The following is a 27,677-nucleotide window of genomic DNA, read 5'->3' as shown; positions in this document are numbered from 1 at the left end:
GATGTTAATAGAAGCACTTCTTTGAAAACCAAATCACCTTATATTTAAGATTTTAATTTATAAGGGAAGGGATCTCCAGATTCTGAAGCCCCTTAGGTTGCACTAGGGGGTATTTGCAGGAGAGAAGCAGGAAAGGATGAGGTATTATTTCACTGATATGGCCTCTAAAACCTTGCTTTCTCTTTTCCAAACTGGGGTGGGGCAGGGGGGAAGAGTGAAAGAGGAGAGAGGAGGGGGAGGGAGGGAGGGAGGGAAGGAGGGAGGGAGGGAGGGAGGGAGAGAGAGAGAGAGAGAGAGAGAGAGAGAGAGAGAGAGAGAGAGAGAGAGAGAGAGAGAGAGAGAGAATTTTCAGTGATTTAGGATTACAAAGTACAAAATGATTGGGAAAATTTTAAAATATCAGACAGTTATCAAGATAGAGAGAGAGAGGTGGCAACGGGAACATCCAAAAGTGTACCCTTTGGACAGAGTGATGTCAATACATCATTTATCATAGGTTTCAGTTTAAGCTTGGTAATGGAATGTCTGCAAGAAAATTATCAAGCACAGAGAGCACCAAGGTCCCCACAGTTAAACCTCAGAGCATCAATATTCTTTTCTGATTTTTAAGTGATATTCTAAGAGGACAAAGACCAACTTTTTGGCCACAAAGTATGTATACCAGGATATTTGTCAACCAGTCAAGATTTAATGCATAAAAGTAACAAGCCAATCTGATTCATGCGCAATGAAAACACAGGGAATGTCTTTATTTATTTATTAGAGCTCACAACCCCAGGAGTCTCCTTCATTACTTGTTTATAACTAACTCAAGGTAGTGAAGTTCCCTAATTCTCCTTCCCCCTTCTATGTTTTCCACAAGGTGAGTTGGACTGAGAGAGAGTGACTGGTCCAAAGTCACTCAGATGGCTTTCATGCCTAAGGTGAGACAACCTCAAAATTACCTGGCTTTAGGTGACCCCTATACCAAGCTGGCTGTCTTTGATCAATATTATCTGAACAATAATCTATTTTCAAATAATTTTAGACTGGAAGCATTGAGCCTTTCTTCAATTGATATTCTTCAAGCCTGGCTGCAAAAGAATCTAGGATATTGGGCTTACCTTAAGCAGACCTCATAAGTTCTTCATTCAAGCAAGTTCTTCAGTCTTTCTGCCTTCATTCCTGTGAATTGAATAATTAAATTAATTAATTTAGAGGCAGATGATCCTGGGCTACTGGGGACTAATTTGGGCTTGGGTTAATGCTAGAAACTACGCTAACTTTCCAGAGGGATAGAATTGTCTATCAGAGGGATAGAATTGTCTATTAGCTTCATGATCTGGACCTGTTCATAATCATCTGTGTGGTGGCACAGTGGTTAGAGTGCAGTACTGCAGGCTATTTCTGCTGATCACTGGTTGCCAGCAGTTTGGCAGATCAAATCTCACCAGGCTCAAGGTTGACTCATTCTTCCATCCTTCTGAGTTGGATAAAATGAGGACCTAGATTGTTGGGGGCAATATGTTGACTCTGTAAACCGCTTAGAGAGGGCTGTAAAGCACTGTGAATCGGTGTATAAGTCTAAGTGCTATTGCTATCATCATAGTAGTTGTAATGATGTAGAAGGAGAAGAAAATTGTTTTCCTTACTTAACAATGGACCATTTTAAGTAGGTGAAGATACAAGTCACTATCTGAAAATGAGGAAGCAAGTAAAGTCACGCTACATATGCAATTTCCATTCCAAAATGATCAGTGAAAAACATTCTGTATAAACCAGATTAATTAAAAACCTTTCCACAACAATTATTCTAAATCTGTAACTTACAAGAACCACGTGGCTCTCTAGAAATGGTTGTATTCCAGTTCTTATCATCCTTCATCATTATCCATGCTGGCTAGGGCTCATAGGAATTTGAAGTTGAACAACACTTGGTTGGTGTCAATTTCCATCACTATTGGACTTGAAGCTAAATTATTTAACCTTTATTATACAGTGACTTTTTAGAAAATACTAAGAATTTAAATGAACACAACATTGTTGAGATGCTGTGTGGTATATAATACCAGGATAAAAGTGCATACATTACTTCAAACTCAATGAGTTCTGTAGAGAATCTTTATATTTTATACCCATGCCTACTCCCTTTTCACATTAAATGAAGTATCAAAAGATGTTAATTGTTAATTTCAAGATATCCCTTCCTGAAACATTCAATATACCATACAACATATGAAGATCATGAAAGAAAATTGGTTCAACTGATGGCCACTGTAGAACAAATTCATTAATAGATGGGAAATTTACTTATTTGTTTTTGAGCCTTATTGCAAAATAGCCTCCATTTAAATGACTCACTAGAACTATGATGATGTAGAGAATGATGTCATTTTATCCCCAGGGAATTTTCCAAGAAACTTTTTATCCTCCATCCCTGTGTATCACTTTGATCTTTCAGATTAGATTGTACAGTAGCATGACCCAGCCTTTTAGATTTGTGAATGATGGAATTGCTCATTAGTTAAATAAATGTGCAGCTATACAGTAAGAGGATCTGAATTTCCAACTCTTATGAAAATGTAAGTACTTTGCAAACCCTCCTTATGGGGATTGATGATTTGGTTGAGAGCTATTATAAATTTCAATGCACTCAAGCTACTATTTTGGTGCTTATCCAGTTGAAAAACTATTCTGGAAGTATAAAGGAAGAATCTCTGTATTGTCAGAGACAACTATTGTCTCTGTAATAGTTTATCTGCAGATTGTCCATTTTAGGTTGTTAGAGGAGATGCTTCTTCCTGGGGCAAATTATCATTTTAATGGAATCATTGAAACAAAGGGCTGCAAGAGACTTCAGAAGTCTTCTAGTCCAACCCCCTGCTCAGGTCAGGAGACTTATGCCATCCCAGACAAATGATAGTTCAGTCTACTTTTGAAAACACCAGTGATGGAGAGCTCACATCCCCAGGAGTCAAGTTATTCATTTAATTAATTGCCCTTGCTATCAGAAAATTTCTCCTTACTTCTAGTAGTACTTCTCTTTGACAAGCTTCCACCCATTACCTTTTGTCCTGCCCTTTGGTACCCTAAAATCATTCCCATCTTCTTCATGACGGTCCCTCAAGTACTGGAAGACAGTTATCATGTCCCCTTTAATGCTTTTCTTCTATAGGTTAAACATACCTAGCTCCTTCAGTCAAACCACTGGAAGTTTTTAAGAAGAGATTGGACAACCCATTTGTCTGGAATGGCATAGGATCTCCTGATGGACCAGAGGATCGAACTAGAAGACCTCTAAAGTCCCTTTCCAACTCTGTTATACTGTATTCTGAACCTCAACTGTTAAATTCAAAATAAGAAAGTTAGAATTCGTCTGTATCCAGAGTCACATAATGAACCTTTTAATATTATTTCTATCTTGTATAGCTTCTTTTCACTGCCAAATTTTTTCTCAGGGGGAATGGGATGTTACTTTCATAATCATTTGGAATAGCTTTTGAGGCACAGGAAAAAAACATTATCCTTCCCCTTCTGCTGCTTGAAACAGTACCATTTGCAAGAAAATAGCACTGAAATTCATATAAATTGAATTTAGATTCCAATGAAATCAATGGATAAAATTAGCCATTCTTGATATCCTAAAATCAATTGGAAATAACTGTATTGAACTTGCAATCCTGTGGTCAGTGACCTGCAGTCAGGTGAGGCAAGTGAGGCACAGCCTCACCGCTCTCATCATGAAAAGAAAAATATATATATAAAAGGAAAAAGCTGAGCTAGTTGCTGCCTCACCGTGGATGACTCTGCTTAACTTTTCTTTTTTAAAGCCTCTAAAAAGCGCCCTCTACTATGAGGCAGGAGAACTGCATGCCTCATCTAGTCTGACTTTTTATGATCACTTGAGCAGAGTTAAGCAAGGGTTAAAAGCCTAAAAATTCCTGATGTAGGTGAGGCATGCAGTATGCCTCATAGTAGAGGGCACTTTTTTAGAGGCTTTTTTTAACAGTTAAGCAGAGTCATCCACGGAAGCCAGGCAAAGAGCCATGCTGTAGCACACACACTTTCCCCCAGCCTCTTTCTTTTGGAAAGCTCGGATCGGCTCCCCTCCGGCTTCTCTGCCTCTCCTCTCATCCCAGCCTGCCAGCAGGAGGTGAGTGGGTAGGCTTTATTGCATTCCAGGCATTTCCCACCCAGACAGCAGGCTGCATTTGCAATGGTGGGGGCATATGGGGAAGGCAGCAAGGGAATGGGAGGGGGATGGCAGAGGAGCTGTTTTCAAGCCACTGGAAAAGATATCCAATCCAACTTTTGTGTGTGTGTTTGTTTGAGAGTGAGTGAGAGAGGGAAGGGGATAAGAGAGATAGTCCAATCCAACTTCTGTGTATGTGTGTGTGTGTGTGTGTGTGTGTGTGTGTGTGTGTTGAGAGAGGTGGAGAAAGGGAGAGTGGGAGGAAGGAGGGGAAGGAAGAAGAAAAAGAAAATGAAAAAAGGGAACTTATTTCGCAAAGGAGAAAAACAAATGCTGTCGTTTTAAATTGGAACTGAGCATGCCCGGCTGTGGAATTCTGGGAGTTGAAGTCCACAAGTCTAAAAATATTTGAAACCCACCACTGTGTCAGTGCCTCACCAGCCATAAACCTCACTGCACGTCACTGCTGTGAACCTTAAGAAAATTGTGTTTTGGAATAGATAAAGCTATAAACTTTGCATTTTCTGATGGATCCATAGAATTATTGCAGAATCTGATAAGTTTTACAATTAGGAATTTCCTTGATTATAGAGTTCAGTTCAGCCCCCAATTTAGTCATTTAAAGGCAGCCCGGTTTGGTTCAGGCTGAATTAGAGACTACCATATTAAAATAGTGAAACCAAGTTTGAGGGTTTGAAGGTTTGTGACTTGATTATCACGGGAAATGAATATTTTATTTATTTCTATATTATTAATGTATGGACATCCCTTCTGAAAGGAAGAAGATTATCAAATTTTAGGTAAAGACATGCACATTTTTTTGAAGTGTTTAAAGTTTTTTTTAAAACAAAATGAGTATTATTTTCAAGGATGAGCTAATGAGCCATGTAAAACAGAGAATATATGAATGCAGAGTTCAAGCTGCAAGAAAGCAGCTTTCACATCTGTGGGTTTTCATGTTGACTATTGAATTTGGGGATATGCTAAGAAATCTTATTTATTTAAGCTTTTATTTGAATTTTAATTGCTTTCATTTTATTTTCTTGTTTCAGGCACTTAGTGTCATTTACTAATGAAAATCCAGGATACGTAACCTGGAAATCTAGGAAAAGTTATCCCAGTGACTTCTCCAATAAGTAGCTTCTCCATTTCCATCTGCATTGCTGAACCGCTTGGGAGATAGGTACTGATAAAATCACAAACTGGAAATCAATTTAAGCCAATTAATTCAGCCTTTCTTGCTAGGTATTTTTGCATTCTTCAATCCTATTCCTTTTCAGTGTATTTTTCTTTTTTAATTTAGTGATTCCTCCTCTTCCTCCTCTTCCCTCTCCTCCCACCATTCCTTTAGTTTACACATAGTAGTATCTCCCAAAGGATAACATTTGGGACCATCTTCAACACTTCGGTTATATGTGAATGACTGCAATATTCCATTTCAGAACAGAAATGGATATTCCATTTTAGAATTGTAGATTTTAGATTGTATTCCTTTGCAGTTCCCAATACATATTAATATAATGCAGATCCATCCATCATAATCTCATTTGCGAATTGGTGATGGAAATTGTTGATTCACTTCACAGAAGCATTTCCCATAAAAGAAATGTATATTATTTAAGTTGGAACACTAGTCATTAGGTCATAGTATTGGGATTCTATCCAGAATTCTTTCTTGTTGAGATCTGGCTTAAAGTAAAAATGGCCCCAGGAAAAATTATTTGATATTCTCTAGGTTCTAATCCTTAAGAATATTTTTTTGTTTATATTCCAAAGTATGAGTGAGCTGAGAACCACATATCCTTTATGAGCTATACATTTCAGCCATTTTTGCAAGCGGAGGAAGCAAATGTAATCCCACATCCTATGTAATCCTATCTTTCTACTTTTGAGTTTCGACTTCTACTAAAGAAGTAGAAAGATTGACTAGCAATTTAGGTTTCTATATCTGGCAATAGTGATTATCATATGATCTATAGTTGGGTTTTTGTTTATTACTTTATATGACCAAAAGTAAATATTCTGAAGGTAGGGAAAGGCAGGGAAAGGTGATAGGGATAGAACAAAATGAATCAAAGTCTGTCCGAATGGTGCCATTTTCAGGTAATATTTCATTACATACTATCAAATTGATGTTTACTCTCCACAATTCACATTATACCTCTGTTACATGAGTTGCATTGCCTACCAGTTTGCTTCTGAGTTAAGTTCAATGTTCTGGTTTTAAGTTTTAAAACCCTAAGTTTTAAGTTTTAAAACCATGGTATGAGGCCAGGTTATTTGAGGGACTCAATCTCTTCCTACTTATATCAGTCCATTCCATCAGATTAATCAGGAGGGGTATCCTGTGGGTCCTGTCTACTGAGTCCCATCTAGTGGAATCCAGGTGGTATGCCTTTTATTCTGTGGCCTTTGCCCTCTTTGCAGAGGTGGTATTCAGCAGGTTCTGACCAGTTCTGGAGAACTGATAGTGGAAATTTTGAGTAGTTCAGAGAATCGGCAAATACCACCTCTGACTAGTCCCACCTCCATCTATTCTCTGCCTCCTCAGTCCCAGCTGATCAGGAGGAAATTGGGATTTTGCAATAACCTTCCCCTGGAGAGAGGAGGGAATGGAGATTTTACAGTATCCTTCCCCTGCCACGCCCACCAAGCCACGCCTACAGAACTGGTGGTAAAAAAATTTAATCCTTCCACTGGCCCTCTGGAATATCATTCCCCCCCCCCCCCAGTGAGATTGGTTCCATCTCTGCTTGCCTTCTGAAAAACCTCTCAAACTGTAGTTCTTCCAATGTCCCATCGGGAGCCAGCAAGTTGTTTAGTCATGGTTGTCATCTTGCCATCTTGGGTTTTTCTTTTTTTATTTATGTTTGAGTGTTTTATGGTGTTTGTATCTATTGCGTGCCTCCCAGGGTCACATTTTATGTTAGATAAATTTTCTGAATAAATAAAATAATATTTGAGAACCATAATACTTCACTGGATTTTCTTATAATAAGCTGATTTAATAGCTTTTGAGCCTTTCCAGTGTTTCATCAAAACTGCAGCTTGCATAAAGAAACATTCTAAGCTTATCCTTTCTCAGAGACATAAACATTCACTTTTCTGATACTTGGTTGCTGTGACCAGAATAAACAACCCAAGTAGATGGATGGAGATAGTTTTGTCCAATTTGAACCTTAGACAAATAATTGGGCCCTGTGCTCCAACTATTACAGCTCTATTGTTGTGTTAAGATTTCCAGTGCATATGTTGGAGTTTTCTTTTGCTTATTTTAGGATTGAAACATATATTTCTTTTCCTGATTCAATGCTTGTCTCAACTGAGAAGCGAACCTGGCTGACGGCATCTTGTGCTGCCTCATAGTTGCCATGAAGCCTGAGAGGGGGAAGGGAGGGGGGAAGTAGATAGCCTGGCTAACAGTCAAAACAAAATGTTTTCCTGTGGGAACCAAGGTCATCATAACAGGTGGCTGCTGAACAGTGACGTGCGGTGAGGTTTATGGCTGGTGAGGCTGGTGACGTCATCAGGAAGACGGGGAATGGCACCACGTGTGCTGGAGGCTCAGGCTGCCTCAGCCTCCAGCACACGTGATCCCATTCCCCGCCTTCCTGAGCGTGCTCCGCCGGCTCGCGCTCCGCAGTCCTCGAAAGTGACTGGGGAACGACGAGAACCTTCCTGCCTCTGCTGGACTTTGCACGCTCCTCGCGACTGCATATTGCAGTCGCGAGGAGCACGCAAAATCCAGCAGAGGCAGGAAGGTTCTCGTCGTTCCCCAGTCGCTTTCGTGCCTTCGTCATCCGGGAGCGCCAACATTTCTGCCTCCACCCTCCACAGCTCCCGGATGTATATAATATTATAATATTTGTATTTGTGTTACAACCCCTGGTATACCTAAATTGTGTTACAACCCCTGGTATGCCTATTATTATATATATATATATATATATATGTATGTATGTATGTATGTATGTATGTATGTATGTATGTATGTATGTTACGGTGAAAGACCGAAATCTGGTGAATGTCGACATTCACTGGTGAAAGACCGAATATTTCATTACATTGTTTTACATTCGGATCTTCACCGGTGAATGTCGACATTCACATAGTCACTTGGTGTATGTCCGAAAATACCCTTATCCTCTCGACACCCTTACCCTAATCCCCTTACCCTAATACCTCGGCTCCTCGCTTCCTTTTAAGCGTCTTCTATTCGCGGAGTTTTTTTTTTTTAAACCTGCGATCCTTAAGAAGACGCTTAAAAGGAAGCGAGGAGCCGAGGTATTAGGGTAAGGGGATTAGGGTAAGGGTGTCGAGAGGTTTTTTAAAAAAAACTCCGCGAATAGAAGACGCTTAAAAGGAAGCGAGGAGCCGAGGATAAGGGTATTTTCGGACATACACCAAGCGACTATGTGAATGTCGACATTCACCGGTGAAGGTCCGAATGTAAAACAATGTAATGAAATATTCGGTCTTTCACCGGTGAATCTCGACATTCACCAGATTTCGGTCTTTCACCGTAACATACATACATACATGTTTGGTAGGCGGGAGCTATCATCACGTTTGTTCATGCTGTGGGGGTGTTTCTCTATTTCGATGGCTTCCATGATTATTCTCTTGTGGAGGTGTTCTGTTTTGGAGATTAACCTGGCTCCTTCAAAGTTGATTTCATGTCCTGTAGCTTTAAGGTGCTGGAAAAGGGAGGAAGTTTTTTCTTTTTTTCTTACTGCGTTCTTGTGTTCTGTGATGCGTGCATTTATTCTTCTGTTTGTTTGTCCTATGTATATTGCTGGGCAGATTTTGCATGGTATTTTGTAGACTCCTTGGTTTTCTAACTGGATTTTGTCTTTGGGGTTTCTTAAGATGTTGGCTATTTTTTGGTCAGTGGTGAAGGCTGTCCTGATATTGTGCTTGTGGAGAATTTTGCTGATTTTATCTGTGGTGCCTTTGATATAAGGGAGGAGGGCGATGCCATTGTCCTGTTCTGTGTCTTGGTTTTTTGGGAGAGTCTCCTTTTGGAGACGGCAGCTCCGATCACATTTTAAGCCCACAGCTTGAAGATGGCAGGTGCGATCCTGCTGAAACGTTGCAAAGACAATCTCAACCTTACACGGGAAAAGACCCGAATACAGCAAAACCAGCATACCTACACCCGTGAAAATCTACGAAAACAAATATATATATATGTATGTATGTATGTATGTATGTATGTATGTATGTATGTCTTTGGTTGTTTGGGTTTTCTCCCGCGTAGAATTGGAAGTATCTTCACGACGTTTCGATGAAGTCTCATTCATCATCTTCAGGCTGGTGCTTCCGGCTTGGTGCTTCCAAGATGATGAATGAAACTTCATCGAAATGTCGTGAAGATACTTCCAATTCTACGCGGGAGAAAACCCGAACAACCAAAGACATACATACATACAAACACCCGCGAAAACCTCAGAATATATATATATATATATATATATATATATATATATATATATATATATATATATATATATATATATATATATATATATATACTATTATTTCATGAAGAGAGGTGAGGCTCTGCCTCCCCTGCCTCCCCTGACCGCACGTCCCTGCTGCTGAAGAAGAGGAGCCTGCTAGCTATATTCATTTGATAATGTGACCAGTGACACCTGGGGGGCGGGGTTGTACTCTTTTAATTAGGTGAAAACCACAGGAACATTCAGAGTTGTTTTTTACCAGCTGTGCTGATATGATGTATCCAATAAACATGTTCTTTGAGGAATCTATGTTCCTTGGAGTTCTGTTTTCAATGGATGCCTTACTCGGAACACTGACAGCTTACCTATTTCACTGGCTAACTCTCTTCCCCTACAATGTCATTATCCAAATACCATTTTTGAGGAAACATTTCCAGTGAATATTATATTTAGATGTTCTCTGGATTCTTCACTTTACAGAAATGTATAGTTTTAATTCTGGATTGCATTTTCCCCAAACTGTTTAAGTTTGAAAAAAAGGAATGCATATTTTGTTTAAAAATCTTGTACACCCAATACTTTGTCCTATAAAGGCACAGACTAAAGAAATGCAAATTATTACATTCTTAGCAGAATCAGTTACCAATCCTGCTTCTTGTGAAATCCAGGAAACTTGCCTGTAATAAGTATAAAACAAAATTCCTATTTTAACCATAGAGAATGTACATCTTCCCCAAAGCCTTTTCTTCATTTCTCACAGTGCCATAAAACATACCAAGTTTACATTTTGTTTGGGACAATGTTACCTAAGAGTCGTACATTTATTTAAAGAGATTTAGTCTGACATATTTGAATGATTTGGAAAGACGTAGTAGCAAACATCAGATTAGTTTAGCTATTCCCTAATTTTCCTAATTATCTACATCATAGAGCCTCCTAAAATTAAATTGTATTTTTTGCTCAGGTGCTTCAGAATCCAAGTATTTTCATGAATAAATCCTAACTGAGCAAAGGATACATAGCCTGCAAAGTATTCCATTCTTCTTTGGACTGTTTATGCAGGTGAGAAAACAAAAGCTTGAATGGCTGGCTGAAATTACTATCCTGGAGTTGAAATCCAAGCAGTTATATTTTGTTAGCAAAAAGCAAAATAAAAGGGTCTAAATTTGGGTTCAAAAGAGTCACATACATTTTGCTTATATAACATAAGAAATTTCTTGGAGACCTTTATAAAATAATAGCTATGTAACCCAATTGATTCTAATTTTGATCAGAGTCTGACTGACACACACAGACCTCTCAGATCTCTCAGACACCTGCAGGTTTCGCTTTGACAAAATCCCAGAGAAAAGAGTACAGTGGTACCTTGGTACTCAATTGCTTTGAAACTCATTAAATTTTTACTCAACATAGTTTAATGTGAAAATTTTGTCTTGATACTCGTTTGTTTGGTAGCCAACGTACAAGCTAAAGCTTGTAGGTGCCAGCTGCCTTGTGACTCACTTACATTATTCATTATGGAGGAAATGAATTTGGTACTCATCATTTTTGGTACTCATTGCATCTCCTGGAACCAATTAATGTTGAGTAGCAGTACAGCAGCTGTATTGGGTCAATAGAAAATGTCCTGGAACAATATAAGCAATGACAGTTGAGTCATTAATTAAATGTGAAGAGTAAATAAACTTATAGAAAGCCTAGTTCAGATTTCCCTTAAATTAGTCAGCTTAATTTTAAGAATTCAAAAGTTATTCATATAAAAAAGACTAGTGCTTACTTTATAGTGCTAATCCTTACCATAGTTGTGTGAATGTGTGCATCTGTGGGGTGGGCAGAGAGAAAGAAATGGTCTCCCATCCCTATTTTTCTAAAAAAAAGGGGGGGCTCTCATTTTTTCCCATGGCTTTCTTTGGCACCTCATTTACCTCTGTGATGTTCACACCTTCTGTGAGCTTTAAAAAGGTACTATGCTCTTAATCCAACTGTGTGATATAAAGACAAAGTATTTGTGAGGAGTAAGACAAATTGATTATATGGCAGGCAGCAGTGGTGCAATTCAAAAATTTTAAATCCGGTTCTATGGGTGTGGCTTGATGAGCGTGGTGTGGCGAGGCTTTGTAGACGTGACAGGGGAAGGATATTGCAAAATCCCCATTCCCTCCCCACCCCACCAACCTGCTTTCCAGCTCCGTTCTCCTGTGCAGGGCAACAAAAGAAGACCCAGCTGGGAGGCTGGGAATTGGGAGGCAGCCAATAGATTGGGGGTGGGGCCAGCCAGATTGCCGGTTCTATGAACTATTCAAAATTATACTGAATACCACCTCTGCCAGGCAGTTATTTTTGGGTGGCCCTTCTGAAATATACTGTAGCTCCCTCAAAATAGGGGATGGCTCCTGGTAGGGGGAGCATATGACCCTTATTGATAATTACTGGTGTAGAACATGGCAAAAGGGCTCACAATAAAAGTGGTAGGAGAGAGGGAATACACCTGAAACAAGTTTGGGAAACTGACAAAAGACTGGCCAAGGATGTCTCCGGTTGAGATCCATTGATCCAATATGAATTCAGTGGCTTCTTTCACTCATGCCATTAGCCATCTTGTGTGAAAAAATGATGTCTATCTCCCACCTAGTTGCTGAACTTTTCAAGTCAAAATGGCCCCTGCCAGATTCCACTCTTTGCCTTGAGGTTTCAAACTCTAATTATTAAACTGTAAGTGTAGCATGATGACCAGTTCAAAGCAAGACTTTGCTTCCCAATTTCATCCAGGACACTTTCTTTCTTTAAAAAAAATAGAACCGTTTAACCCTCAAGGAAGTTGCACATATCTCTACTGTGATGGACCAAAACCAAAGAGCTTCCCACTCCATTGATCTTTATTTGTAAATGAAGCTGGTTTTTATGTTGAACTGATGGTAGAATTACTTTTTTTTAAAAAGAGATAAATATGACACTAATTATAAATAGAATGTGGGCGGGATGATATAGCATATATTTATATATTAAATAGAGTATGGTTCAGTGATGGGATTCATTTTTTTTTACTACTGGTTCTGTGGCCGTGGCTTGGTGGCTGTGGCATGGCTTGGTGGGCGTGGCAGGGGAAGGATGCTGTAAAATCTCCATTCCCATCCTACTCCAGGGGAAGAGTACTGTAAAACCCCTATTCCCTCCCTCATTTGGGACTGAGTACAATAGATGCGGGCAGGGCCAGTCATGTGTATTTACCGGTTCTCCAAACTACTTAAAATTCCCACTATCAGTTCTCCAGAACCAATCAGAACATGCTGAATACCACTTCTGGTATGGTTCTATATGTACTGAATTAGCCCATCAATTGCACAGATAGAGATCAGGATTTCTGGTTCAAAGCAGCCTCATACAGTTATCTAAGAAAGGGTCCTTTTGATATTTAGACCATAAATAAATAGGTGATTTCAGGGAGAAAAATCTATTAACAAATCCAGAGCCTAGACTGATAAATTAGCTTACATGCCACTTTTTCTTCAGGACTTCAAATGGTATCAATGGCACTTTCTTCTCCCATTTATCCTTATAACAACAACTCTGTTAGATATGTTGGGCTAAAAGAACATACCTGTGCTAAAATCAGTCAGTGAGCATCTAGAATTTGAGTCTGTGTGACCAAATATACTTCAGAAATGTTCTTTTCAGCCTGTTTTCCATTTTAAAACACTTGGAAATTAAGCTACATTTATAGGAATTATAGCCTCTTATGCAGTGGTGGGTTTCAATTTTTTTTAGAAACTCTTCTATAGGTGTGGCTTACTTTGTGGGAGTGGCTTGCCACCCATGTGAATGGATAGGAATAGCTTGCCGGCCATGTGACTGGGTGGGAGTGGCTTGCCAACCATGTGACTGGGTGGGCGTGGCCAACTTATAAAATGTGGTGAAACTCACTTAAAAATGTTCTTGTTTAGCAACCAAAATGTTGGCTCAGAAACTCTGGCATTTGAAGCACGCAAGTCTTAAAGCTACAAGTTACAAGACCCTTGCACCCCTAACCCTTTAGAAAAAAAACCCAGGGATGTTCAAACTTGACAGCTTTAAGACTTGTGGACTTCAACTCCCAGAATTCCTCCTCTCGCTCTTCATCTTGATGATGTGCAGACGGGTGGGGGGAGGGATCTGGAACCGGTTCTAAATGGCATTGTAGATTTGTGGAACCTCTTCTCTAGAAGAGGTTAGAACTGGCAGGAACACACCCCTGCTCTTATGAGAAGGTGACATATGCCAAACTGAACACAAAACATTTTATTTTTCTTTAAGAGAACTTGCAGTAACATTTTTATTTTCTTGGCTGAATTGGAAATAAGTTTCAGACTATTTTCAGATAGTTGCCTTTTGTGAGGAAATGAATTCAGCCAAGGTTTAGATGATGAAGTTGAAGGGTTCAAATTGCTCTTTTTATGTTGTTGTTCAAACCAAGAATTTGCTTTGGTTAATAAAACCAAACCATAATAACTAAAAAGAAATGGCAAAATTAAAAGTAAGTAAATAAATAAATAAACAAACAAACACATAATGTATTTATGCTCAATGGCATTTTCTTTGTACCTTGAAATCAATACTGACTTCTGGAAACTGTCTGAACTAATCCCTGCCATTTTCTTGGCAGGGTTTTTCCAGAAGTTATTTACCATTACTTGCTTCCTAGGGTTGACAGAATGGTCTAAGATCATTCAGCTCACTCCCTGTGTAAGGCCAAAGTAGAACTCCCAGTCTCTAGTCTGCTGCCTTAACCACCAGTATCAAAGTGAGTATCAAACTGGCTCTCATTATGACATGAGTGACATTCTATGACACTCTTAATTTGTCTGTTTTGACTTCCTAGACACTTTTGTATTCATGTAAGACTAGATTTTAGTCCTTCAGTCCTTCGACAAATGAGCTGGTCATCGTGCTACATTCATAATAATTAGAGTTGGGAACTTCAAGGCAAAGGTTCAGAATTTGGCAACGAAGGGGTTGTCCTTGGGGTGTTTTTTTTCCAGAAGCTATTCCAAATCATAGCTATCCTCTCCGATTCGGCTTTGATATTTTATCCTATTTAAAGAAGGTTATATTTCATGACCACTTGAGTCCCCTGTTGATGATACAACACACATACTTCTTATTTGCTAACAGTTTCTGGCTTTAGTCCAGTGGGTTGTAATTACCATATGATAATGGCACAGAATCCATAGACTTCTTTCCTCACTACATTAATGACAATGCTCTGTTGGACTATCTTTCTTTCTCTAGGAAAGGAAGGTATCAACACAATGCACATTTTACATGTGTACGAACAGTAGTCAAATGATTAGGAGTAATCTAAGTTTCTTTAACATATTTGAATTTTTATAGATATAATCAATCCATCTAACATTGCCCCTTTTTCTATTAAATGATTCTTTCAATGCAATGCGTCAAGAAAAATAAAAAGTAGCCAATCTAATGCTATTCCCAATTCTATTTTTCAACCTTCCTGACACTGCAGTTTAAAGGTTTATATAATAGTTTCATTACTTACTCATATATAGAATGAATCAGTATCCAAAAACATGTTTTTTAATATCAGTTACTCCCATTAACTGATTGAATATAGTATATATTAATATCATGCCCAAAATACTCATTCACATCAGCACATTTAAAATTAATATCTTACTATCTCTACTTCTTCACCAAAGAGCGAAAAAAAGTTCAGATCAAGCAATCAAAACCAGCATGATATTATATATTTCCCAGACATTTTAGCCATGTTCAGATGGAAAATTTGTTAACCTATCAGAATGAGATCAGCAGCAGTAAGAATTTCCATTCCCTGGATAGAAAAATCTGAGCTTGATTAGTGAACTCAATCTGGACTGAAACTCCCTCAAAGCTTCTCTTTCTGAATAGAAATCATCCCAAAAGCATGATTTCAATTAAAAGAATATACACAGGGCAGTGTTGTCTGGAGCAATGTTGCAAGTGGAAGGAACAACACCGAGGAGAATTGAAATGGGTGGGGAATAGATGCTGTGGCAACAGCTGTCACTATTGCTATACTGGCAAATGAGGCACAGGGGGATTTGGCAAGGAGTACACAGCCAATGATTTCATGGGTCAAAGCACTACCTGCCAATCTCCTAAACTGTCTTCCAGTGACATGGCAACCAATTAAAATAAAATTCTCAGAAGTTTAAAAGAGATCAGAAAAGCATGGGAAACTCAAAACATGAGTAACAAGTATTGAACTGACTGGTTTTTTTTATTCTGAACTCTATTTTGTTCTTTCAGTAGTGTTTGTGGGGATCAGGGTGTAGGGAAGTACTGCAGTATGTGCATTTCTGATTGGCAATAGCCATAACGGTTAGAATTATGTACCGCTTTACAGTGCTTTTACAGCCCTCTCTAAGCAGTTTACAGAGTCACCCTATTGCCCCCAACAATTTGGGTCCTCATTTTACCCACCTCAGGAGGGTGGAAGGCTGAGTCAACCTTGAGTCTGGTGAGATTTGAAGTGAACTCTAACCACTGCACCACCACAGCTCACAATCACAATTAGATGATCTGGCATGAATGACATTTTTCTTTCACCTTCTATCATAATCTCCAGCTCTGAATGAATTGCTTGATCTCAATGTCTATGCTCAATAGTCCTATGGTCATCTGGAATCAGGATCCTCATTCAGATATGGAATTTAACTGCTCACAGATTGTACTTACTCTACTCAGTTACCAAAGAGACAAAGAAAGTCAAGAACAAATTTTCCACTTTTTCCCTTGTGATAAAAAAATGCAACAGTATTGGAAAAATGAGGAAACACCTACAAAGGACTATGTAATTAAAAAAATAGTTTGTGCAGAAATGGACAGATTGACATTAAAATAAAAGAAAAAGAAGATTTCTAACATGGGACTTGTTTTATAAATAGTTGGATAGTAGAGGTAGAAATTAGGAGTGGGAAAAGTATTCTTATATATAAATAAATTGATCCAGACAATACATTGTTCAATAAGAATGTATGTGTGCAATGTGAAAATATATAAATAAACTGTTAAAAAATGCAGAGAGAAATTTCCTCCAGACAAAAACAAAAAACAAAGGCACTTCAGTTGCCTAGCAAATAGGTTATCTCCAGGATTGTAATAGTAAGGATTGTAGGAGATGGCTTGGGATCCCCTGCTTGATGGAGACAGATCTATTACAATTCCATGTGTATGCAACCATGCAACAGTCCAAGGGCAATCTCACATAAAGACCAGTTTGTAGTGATTCTTCAAATAAAAAAATGGAAGCAACAACTGGGGATGCCATTACATGCCAGCCACTCTCCATGCAAATGGCAAAGGATTGAGCATAGTGGATAGAAGTGACAATCAGAAATAGAAGATGTAGAAGACCCTTTGCATTACTGGAACTCAGAAACCATTTTTGGACTTTCACAGAAGCAACAGCCTCTGAGTTTTTTTGGGAGAAACGGGGAAGCCCAACAGAACAAGAGATTGGAGAATAAATTCTCGCAAGGCAGAAGAGCTAAACATGCCCTGCAGAAATAAGAGGTGTAGTAGTTGAAACAATATGTGCTTGCCAATCCTACTGTCTTGGGTCAAAACAAAGTGTGCTTGCCAATTCTATTGGCTTATGACATGTGTTTTGTGACAGGGTCTGCTCAAACAACAACTTCAGTTGCACCGATTCTTTTTTTTTATTGTTCAAATTTTTATTAGTTTTAAAAAAATTTACAAGGAAAAAGGGTTGTATGGTTATAAAACATTTTGACAGCTACATCGTGTGGCTTAACAAAGATTAAAAAATATTAACAAAGATTAAAAAATATCAACGTTTACATAAGTATTAGCAGTTTTAAGTTTAACACAAAATCATCAGTATGTTTCAATCATTTGTTTTGTATCACTTCCATGAAAGTACATTGTAGCAACAAATGCAATAGTGTTCCAAATCACTTTTGTGATCTGAGTCTTCTAGCTGTTGCATCCTCCCTCCCATCCACCGGCTGAGCCTCAGCCCCTCCCCCTTTTGTTTCTTGTGTAACACCCCCCATTTCACCTAAAAGAGCACTGTGTTTTTTAGCAAAAGACTCAGCTTCCACTAGTGTGTTGATTCTAATTCTGCTGCCCTCCCAAAAAATCGACATGCCTTTTGGAAACAGCCATCGAAACCAAACCCCATTATTATATAATTTTTTTGCTAAGAAGGAATATTTCCTTCTGTTATCTCTTACTTTCTTTGGGATCTGTTTAAGAATGGTTATTTCTTTATTTTTATATTTTAATGGTCCTCCCCTTTGAGCTCCTAGAACTTCATCTCTTGTAGTTTTTCTAAGAAATTTGATATGAACTTCCCTTGGAACAATGTTCCAAGGGAAGTTCATGTCAAATTTCTTAGAAAAACTACAAGAGATGAAGTTCTTGCATAAGGTGAATTAACCCTATAAATCAGATCGTCCCACCAGAGCTGTTGTTTATCTCTATTAATATATTCTGCTAGTATTGTGGTCATCATCTCTTTAAGATCTTCGTTATCAACTTCTGGCAAGTTTTGGAACCTAAGAAAAAAAGACATCCTTTCAAATTCCATTTTTAACATCTGATTCCCAAATTCTGCATTCCCCCTCTGGATTGTCTTCATCTCGTCTCTAATCCCAACCTCCCCCTCCTCCAGCACACCTATCCTCTGTTCATTCCATGTGGTTTGCTGGTTCGTCTCTCTGAGCTGTTCATTTAAGTCCTGCAGTTGTTTTTTTAATTTTGTCCTGTCCCTTTAAGATGTTTTGAAGCATCTGTTGAGTAGACAAGTCCTTTGCACTCTCTTCAGAGGCTTTAGGTTGTAGAAAAGATCCCAGTTGTGACTGGTGTGCATGGCTGGACGTGGAAGATGTTGGGGCTGACGAGGCCTTACCAGGCGGCAATTTCTTTGGACCCATCATGAGGCTCAGAGATAATTGTTATTCTGTACAAAGAGATGGTGTCTGTGGGAGAGCACAGCCGGTAGGGATCACCAAACAAACAAGTCAAAAGGAGAATAAGTCCTCTAGTAGAAAACTAGAGCAAATAGGTGGGTCAAAATATTCCGAATCCAGGGGAGTAACATGCTTGAAGAGGTTTCTGGAAGTCTCTGGGGTGGAAGTTAGTTGAAAGCCATAAAGTTTTCCAAGGGAGGAGTCTCATTCATAAGGACAAAGAAGAAAGAGGAAGTTGGCCATCTTGGCTCAGCCAGTACAGATGGTCAGGAAACAACAAAGTCAAAGTTCACATAAATAGTTTAAAGAAGAATCAGTTCAACCATCCTTTCTCTCGCAATTGTAGCCAAAAAGAAAATCCCCCTCCCATTATTTAAGGGAAGTGAAAGTGGTTTTCAAACTTTCTCTCTCCCCCATAGAAGGGAGAGATTTTTCAAGCGCCGCTTTTCCAAGGGGGGGTGAAATTTCCCCCCCCTCCAATCTAAACTCTTCCAGAAGTTGAAACAAGCAAAACAGAAAAACTGCAAAACAGTCAGAAGTGTAAAAATAGTAAAAGACCTGGGGAGACCCCTCGGCTCACCGCTCTTCAGCTGCTTCGTTCCAATTAATTATTTCCTTCCAGGCTGTTTTCGGAGAAGTGCGCGGTGGCATTCCGTATGCTCCCTACGCTCCCCAGCTCCTGGGGCAAAGCTGGAGACCCCCCTCCGGCTGCCGCCATTCCAGGGGGTCCCAGCAAGCCACCCCTACTTCAGGGGAGCCCACCAGAGCAGCGAGAAGGCAGATGCGGGCGTCCGTCTCCTTCGGCTGCCAGAAGTCGATTCTTCAGTGCCTCACAACCATCGGACCCAATGCTACTGAGTAGAGAGTGAGGAATTTCCTGTAGGCCCTGTTTATTAATCACATGTGGCTGCTCTATCTACGAGGCTGAAAATCTCAGGGTGCCTTTCTCTGCCTATGTTTTCCAAGTATGCTCTGCCTGATGTAGAAAGTTAGGAACTAAGCTTTGCCTATGCCCCTTAAATGTATTTCCTGTAATAAATATTCTTTCTGTGAGTTACAAAGAACCGCTTCACAAGTCCTTGCACAGGTTAGATTTCTACTATCCAGAAATATACCTAGATAGCTTTCTCCTCAGCCTTAACTATGGGCCCAGTTCAGTGAGTTTCCATGAAAGAGAGAGAGAGAGAGAGAGAAAAGCCAATCATCCTAAGCAGCTGAAGGAAAAAATAGGGGAAAAAACCAGCAAACAATTATCACAATTGAAGACAGGAAAATGTCCACTTTCAAGGAAACTGGAAAGTTGAGGATTTTGTCTTTCAAAATGAAAGGACTTCTCAACTCCTAGGGGTTGCTTTCGTGACAAAAACTCATAAATACAGAGCTTAAGATACTGCAAATGATAGAGCAGCTGGGATGATCTGCCAGAGGTGATTGATTCTATCTTTGTTCATCTCCAAAAGCTAGACTAAGCCAAGGATTTCAGGAAAATTCTTTCCTGAGAAAAGATCTAAACAGAACTTGTTCTTTTTTTTTTAGAATGCTGTCTAAAATGTGGTTGAATGAAGCGGAAACCTGAATCTGTACATGAATGAAAAATGAGAGATGGAAAAGCAACCTAAACAGTAAGATGTGTGAATACACTCACAACAGAGGTGGGTTGCTCCCAGTTCAACCCAGATCAGGTGAATTGGTAGTGGTGGCAGCAGGAGGCTCCACCCACCCACTCGGATGCACGCTCGAGCGAGCACGAGCAAACTGGTAGCCCTGGGATTTGCAACCCCCCTCTGATTCACAAAATAATTTATTTCGCTTTCAAAAAATTAGATGCCAAAACACATCTGGGAATGAGAAATGGAGCAGATTTAAACTTTATGTGGTAGGGTCAACACAACTTTGATTAGCACAATTCTGTGCAACAAAAATCAAGTCTCACCCCAGACACAGCCTACAAAGTCAGGTGCAGAAAGGTTTCTCCTGTTGTAATGGTTTAGGTAATTTGTATTCTAGACTCAGATGATGTCCAAAACAGACTGCATTCCAATGAGTATGATTCACCCTTTCGTTTCTTGTTAGTCAAATCTTGTCCCTCTTTAAGTATTAGTGTTATTCTGGCCTCTTTCCAACCCTCTGGCATCTTCATAATATACTATAAATGTTGTAAAAGTTCATCCTCAAAACATTTACAATTTTTCCTGATTTAATTATTTTTGTAGCTTCAGAAATTGTCCTTGTTGCCATAGGTCCATTCGTAATCTGTCTCTTTTCATCTCTAATCCTTAGTAGATTTTGTTTCTTTAGCTATTCATCTATTTTCTCAGATAGATGAATGCTTGCTTTATATGAATTAGAATAATTTTGATGATTTTTTTTCATGGCCATATTATCTGTTGACTGATTTCTTGCAGTCTCTTCATTAATAGATTGTAGAAATGTTTCTGATTGAATGAAATTGTAGTTTCTGCCTATAGTGTGCAATTTGAGCTTCATAGTTGCTAGTTTTCCTGGCTGTAACTGTTGTTTTTTGTTTTATTATTTCCAGTGCTTTCTTGATCTTTCTTGTTTTTGATCAGGCATTCTGTGGTCTCTTTGTTCTTCAATTTATGTTCTTTCAGCTATTCCAGCTCACTTAAATCTGATTTTAGCACACTCATCTTATTTTCCAGCTGATCTTCCATTCTGATGGTGCGCTATTTGGCTTTTTTTCTTGTTTAATTATTTTGCATCCAAAGTAGTCAGTTATACTGATATTGTGCTATACATTAATTGATTTGCTTTTTTTAATGAGTTGGTGCTTTTATTTGATATTTCAGTATTGACACTTTTTGATAATTGTGCTAGTTGTTTCTTTGGAATAAGCTTCAATACAGGCAACCTTATTCTGTTGGTTTTTGTGCTGCTCTAGATGCTCAGTTATTCTTTGTTTCAATTTTTCTTCATTTTGGTTACAGAGTTTATTTTGAGTTTGCCTGATTTGAGAATGAAAAAGATTCAGTAACTATTGATTCAATAACTATGTTGACTTCCTCTATTGCTGACTCATCCTGGTTTGCTTCTTATAGTCTGTAGTCTAAATGGACTCTGGCAAGGCTTCAGTTTCTTTGGCTGGGTAGACCTTTGCAGTTCTTCAAATTCCACTTTTGTGAATGCTTTATTTCATTATAAATTGATGTTGCTCTTCTAGCCCCTAGTTTATTATTTTTGATTCTGGCTATTTTTCCCAGAAGTGGCACATTTTTTTTTTCATATATCTTGTCATTGGATTTGATTTTTAATTATTTTAGATATTAGAACTACTACTGACTTCCGCTCCTTCTGACAAAAACTTAAGACTCACCTGTTCCAATTAGCCGGCCTGGCCCATCTATAGTTCCATTTTACCTCCTGGCGGATATTTTATCTGGGATAGTTTTTAAGGGTTAATGTATTTAAAATTTTTAAAATTCTAATCTAACTTAAACTAAATCTGTACAGTGAAGTATTGTTACCTCCTCCAGCCCTATATTTATTCTATATTTATACTATGTATATTTATTGTTCTATTGTTTTAATATGACTGTACACCACCCCGAGTCTCTTCTGAGAGAGGGGCGGTCTAGAAATTGAATAAAGTTAAGTTAAGTTAAGTTATTTGTTTTCAGTTTTACATATTTGCAACTGGTAAACAACTTTAATTCCAATAGTCCTGCATTTTCTGGCCTAGTTGCTCAGCCAACAGTCCTGAGTCCTGTGAACCACTTGTCACCAGATGTCCTGTACACCTAGTACAATCTTTGTTGACTTAGGCAATGACTAGGCAATCTTAGCATAATATTTATGGGAAAGGCACTCTTCAGCTAGCTTCTCTGATGGGACCTATGCAGTATGGTTGAGCCTCTGGAATAACTCTACTCCTTCTAAGAGGTCACAAACCTCAGAACTACATCAAGGTGTCATAAAGTGTTGTGACCTGGTGACTACCTGGACAAGTCCCTGCTTGGCAGCATTTTTGGAATTGGTTTGCCATTGCCTTCTTCTTCCTAGGGCTGAGACATGGTGACTGTCCCAAGTTCAGCTAGCTAGCTTCTTGCCTAAAGTGGGAATAGAATTCATGGTTTCCCAGTTCCCAAGGTCTGATGCTTTAATCACTTGACCAAATGGGTTCTCAGAATAGGTTTGGGAGGAGCAATGAATTTGCCAGATTCTTTGGAGAGAGATAGAAAGAATCTGACAAATGAGCCTTGAGTAACCTTCCACATATTTCACCTAGAAGACCTGAGTTTTGGTTTGTTGTTTTTTTAAAAATAAATCATTCAAGAATATACTACATGGAACAATGGATTTTAAAGAAAAGCAGATTTGCATTAAATGTTGGGGGGGGGAAACTAACAGTGGGTCAGAGCAATTTAACAGTAGAACAAATTGTCAAGAGAGCAAGGCTATTTTAAAAACTTCCATACAATCACAAAGCCACAGAATTAAAAAGACTGTTTAGCTCATTCAGTTCAACTGACAAAGAAGCCCAAATCTTACTATTAAGTTAGTCCCAGTGGTAGAAAGGGTCCTTCCAGTTCTGTTGTTTTGTCATTGTATGGGCATTTTTTAAAAGCCTCAACTTTTTAGAGAGAGAAAAAGACCAAGAAAGACAATAAAGAAATATCTAGGGAACAACAAGAAAATGAAAGAGAAATGAAAATTTCAATGATAAAATTTCTTCTTGACTGCTGGCAGAAACCACTGGCAAATGACTAGAAAAATCATAAGAAGGAGATCCCTTTTCAAGAAAAAAATTCAGTGTCCTGAAATCTGATTTCTTGAGAGAGAGCAATAAGAAGTTTCCAAATTATCTGCTAAGAGGAAACTAGTGAGACCATTTAAAGTGAGCTAACTCATTGCTACAGGAGAGCAAGTGAAAACTGGGTTGTGAATTCCACTTTGTATTTCAATCAATCAATCAATCAATCAATCAACCAACCAACCAACCAACCAACCAACCAACCAACCAACCAACCAGAATAGAGCTGGAAGGGACCTTGGAGGTCTTCTAGTCCAACCCCCTGCTCAGGCAGGAGACCCTATACCATTTTAGACAAGGGACAATCTAGTCTCTTCTTAAAAACCTCCAGTGATGAGGCACCCAGAACTTTTGAAGCCAAGCTGTCCAATTGATTAATTGTTCTCACTGTTAGGAAGTTTCTCCTTTATACCAGATTACTTCTCTCCTTGATTAGTTTCTACCCATTGTTTCTTTTCTTGCCCTCTGGTGATTTGGAAAATAAGCTGAATCCCCCCCCCCTCCCTCAAATACTGCAATACTGCTATTTTCAAGAATTGCAGCTTGCTTCTCAGATAGAGAATATGCATGCCTCTATTTTTTCAAGCAGGAGATTAATATTTCCACTTGAATCAGATCTGGCTTGTAATGACACAGGTAGGAAGTTTATTTTTCCTGTCTGCTTGCTGGTAAAAGTTTTGTTCCAATTGAGAAAAGGGAAGAAGCTGAGTACCAGTTATAAAAAAGAAGGATCATCCTCCTGGGCTCACAATGAAAGGAAAATCTTCAAAAAGCTGAAAAAAGGTTGGGTTTTTTTTAAAAAAAATGCAGGGTGGTTTAGCTTCAGGAATCAGGTCATCTTAAGAAAGAGGGAACAAGTCTAGCTAGAAAATATACATTAAGTTTAATTTATTTTGTTATCTGCGCTTAAGTTTAGAATTTTATTTCTGACATTTATTGTCTCTGTACAAACTCACTAACTGTATGGTTTATGTCACTTAGAGTTTCTTGACAAGCTGAGGTTCCAGTTCACATAATTGGGAACAGACCCCAGTTAATTATGTGGTTGTCCCAAACCTTGTACTCTTCTTTATATTTTCTTAGGTGCAATGCTTTGAAGTTGCAATCCGGATTTTTTTTTAATCTCCTTTGCTGCTGAATGTTTTTGCATGTTTGTTTGTTTTTAAAATAAACATTGATTTTATTGATCCTTTTTGAGATTGGCCTATCTGCCCAAAAGGAAAGAGGGAAAGGACAACTTTTCCTTGCCTTAATGCTAGGCATTAGAGACCATTTTTCCCACATTCTCTTTAGCTTTATTTTGCAAAAAAACAAAAAGCTGAGACTTCCAGCCTTCTGTCTTTTATAATAAAAAGAGCCATGTTTCAGAAAAATACTGTTACAGTTATTATGCTGCACAGCAAATTGCATAATAATTTAATTATGGGTTACAATAAATTTCATAATGCAATAATTCATTCCCTAGTAATCACGATCTAATCCAATTGAAATATTTTGAAATACAAATTTCAATAAATCCTGACATTAAAAGTGATTTAGATATTACATTCTCAGGTAATGGTGGTTCTTTTTATTCTTTCTGACTTGACAATTGCATTTGTCTGACTGTAGGATACGTCTCTCAATACAAAACAGAATGGGATGAAATTCAGAGTGAAAGGAGAAGACAGCAAAAGAAAAATTAGGTTTGAAATTGGGTCTGATCCACCTTGAGGCTGTGAAGAAAAACATTTTAGGAAAAGAAATCTCTGTTGGAACGGCAGAGGGGCAATGACTCAGACTGCTGCCAGCAATTCCATTTTAATCCCTTGTCTCCTCCCTTTTGGTCACAGGTTCTAGAACAGATTGCATAGAGTTCAACCTGGGATTCTTAACATACATACACCCAAACAGACACATAGAAAAAAACAGTGGTGGGATCCTGCCAGTTTAATAACCGGTTTGGCGATCACATGCTTCACGCGTGCATGCTCTTCCACATGCATGTTAAGTTTTAACAAAACTTACCTTCCACATTACTTCTGGGGACTACCATAGCTGAGGCACGGCAATCCACTCTGCAGTGTGAATCAGCTGAAAGGATATAGGTAAGTAAAGCACAGGGGCGGGGTGGGCAATCTGATCATCGGAGCAAACCAGTTTGCTTCCCAGCTGTTTGTCAGAGCTACTGGTTCACCCGAACCAGTGCGAACCAGCTGAATCCCACCCCTGGAAGAAACACATAAATACCTACTTGGATTAAATTCTCAAAGAAAGCCCCAAATACAGGCTGTGTGTATGTGCATCTTGAATAGAACTAGGGAGAAAATGTAGTTTTACACACAGACACACACACACACATCTTATTTCAGCATGCAGAAAAAAATGTAGATGCTTTTTATGACTACTTTTGGTAAAATGATTAGAAAGAATTCCAAAACCCATACAGGTAGTCCTTGGCTTAGAACTACAAGTGCAGTTTTTTTTTTGCAACAATCTGTTCTGTCTGCAGCTAACTCATCTTTCACTCTGCCCACTTATAGACATTCCAAAATGCCATGACAAGTCCCCATCCAATTCCCTCGAGAGTTTCCCAGCCCACAAATGCCCTCAATCCTTCTACGCATCTTATAAACATGGCTTCTTTTTCATAGCTGGTTTATACACCTACATTATTTTCCAAACAATTGACTTACTTCGTTTAGTCTGGCAGTGGCATTTGTTGTGAATTCTTTATTTTCCAATTTAGAGGTTCCTTTTGTGATTTTTGTCAGTAATGTTTGCTTGCTATATCCCAGACTCCTTGGGATGGTTCCCATCTTTAATAGGGATTTTCATTGCCTCTGTTGTTTTTCCTTTTTAACTTAAACATTTTCACTTTCTTAGGTTGCTCTTGTTCCTAGTCCTTGAGTTTGCCAACCATGTCAAATATATAATATGTAAAGTTTTATATTTTTTTAAAAAAGGGGGGGGGGCTTCATAATCCTTGCAGAATTACTTCGTGTTCTTATTTATCCAAAGGCTGAAGATATAGAAAGAAATATAAATGTAAAAGTTTAATTATTCTTAACTGGAAAGCTTTATTCACATACAAGTATGTATATTTCCCAATTCAGTAGCTTAACAGAGTAGGTTTGCCTTCTGGAGAACTGAAGAAAGAAACCTAGGGTTCATAGTAACTCAATCTAATCCTGATAGTTCAGGACTACTCCAGATGCCACCCACTTTAAGCAAATCCTCCACAGGTCCAGCATGCTGTCTTTCTCTTGAAGGCCGTTGCTTACATGGGAACATTTTTTTTTCTTTTTAAAAATCGCTTAGGGCAGTGATAGCGAACCTTTTTGGCATCGAGTGCCGAAAAGGGAGTGTGCATGTGTTCACAACCCAGAAGAGCACAACCTGAAAAGGGAGTGCTTCTGGGACACAACCTGGAAGAGGAGCTGCCCAGGCGGTATATGCGCACCAGAAAATGAACTTATGGTTTTTGGCATGCACATTCGTGCTGGTCATCTAGCCTTCTGGTTACTGGCATGCTTGTGTGCATGAGGATCAGCTGGCCAGCATGCATGCTCATGCTGGAAAACAGAAGACCAGCTGTTCCAGTTTCCAGCACTGCTGCACGCACAAAGGCTAGCTGGCCATGCACGCAATCATGCATGCACAACAGAAACCCCCAAAAGGAAAGGACAATGCCACACTTGCCAGGCGACATGGCTCTGCATGCCACTTAGGGCAAGATGCCATAAGTTCACCATCACAGACTTAGGGTTTTGAGATCTATCTTTTGTAAAGTCTTTAGCTTTCTATATCCACATCACCCAAAATCTTCCAGAAAAAAAACCTTTCTTCTTTAACGGAATAAGTTTTATTTACCTCATCTTTCATACATGCTCATTCATGCCTTCACCCAAAAACACAGAATAAAAGAGGTACTGTATTTGTATTAACCAGTTATGCCTTAGCATGTATGATAACCCCATGATAACCCTATGGAGAGACTACGGGTCAATTTTTGCAGAGAGCTCTATGAGACAGATTAGTATTATGTTGAAAACTCCAACACAGTATTTAGAAACTCATTACTTTTCATAGCTGAGTCCTGAAATATTTGAGTCCAGGTGCCCAGCAGTCCAACGCATTGCCTAGGATTGTTACATACCTGTAATACCTGCTTTTGGGGGATAATTTGAACTGTTTTAGAACTTTAAACTAAACCAAACACTACACTATGGATATTTTCAAAATAAATTTTCCAAAAAAATAACATCCACACCAATCCTCATATTATGCCTGTTCAGCTTTTATATTATTATTCATCCAGA

This window comes from Natrix helvetica, assembly GCF_964273705.1.
Source record: "Natrix helvetica genome assembly, chromosome: 1".
NCBI classification, from domain to species: Eukaryota; Metazoa; Chordata; class Lepidosauria; order Squamata; family Natricidae; genus Natrix; species Natrix helvetica.
The sequence above is the reverse complement of the archived record's forward strand: the minus strand, read 5'-3'. Positions refer to the sequence as shown.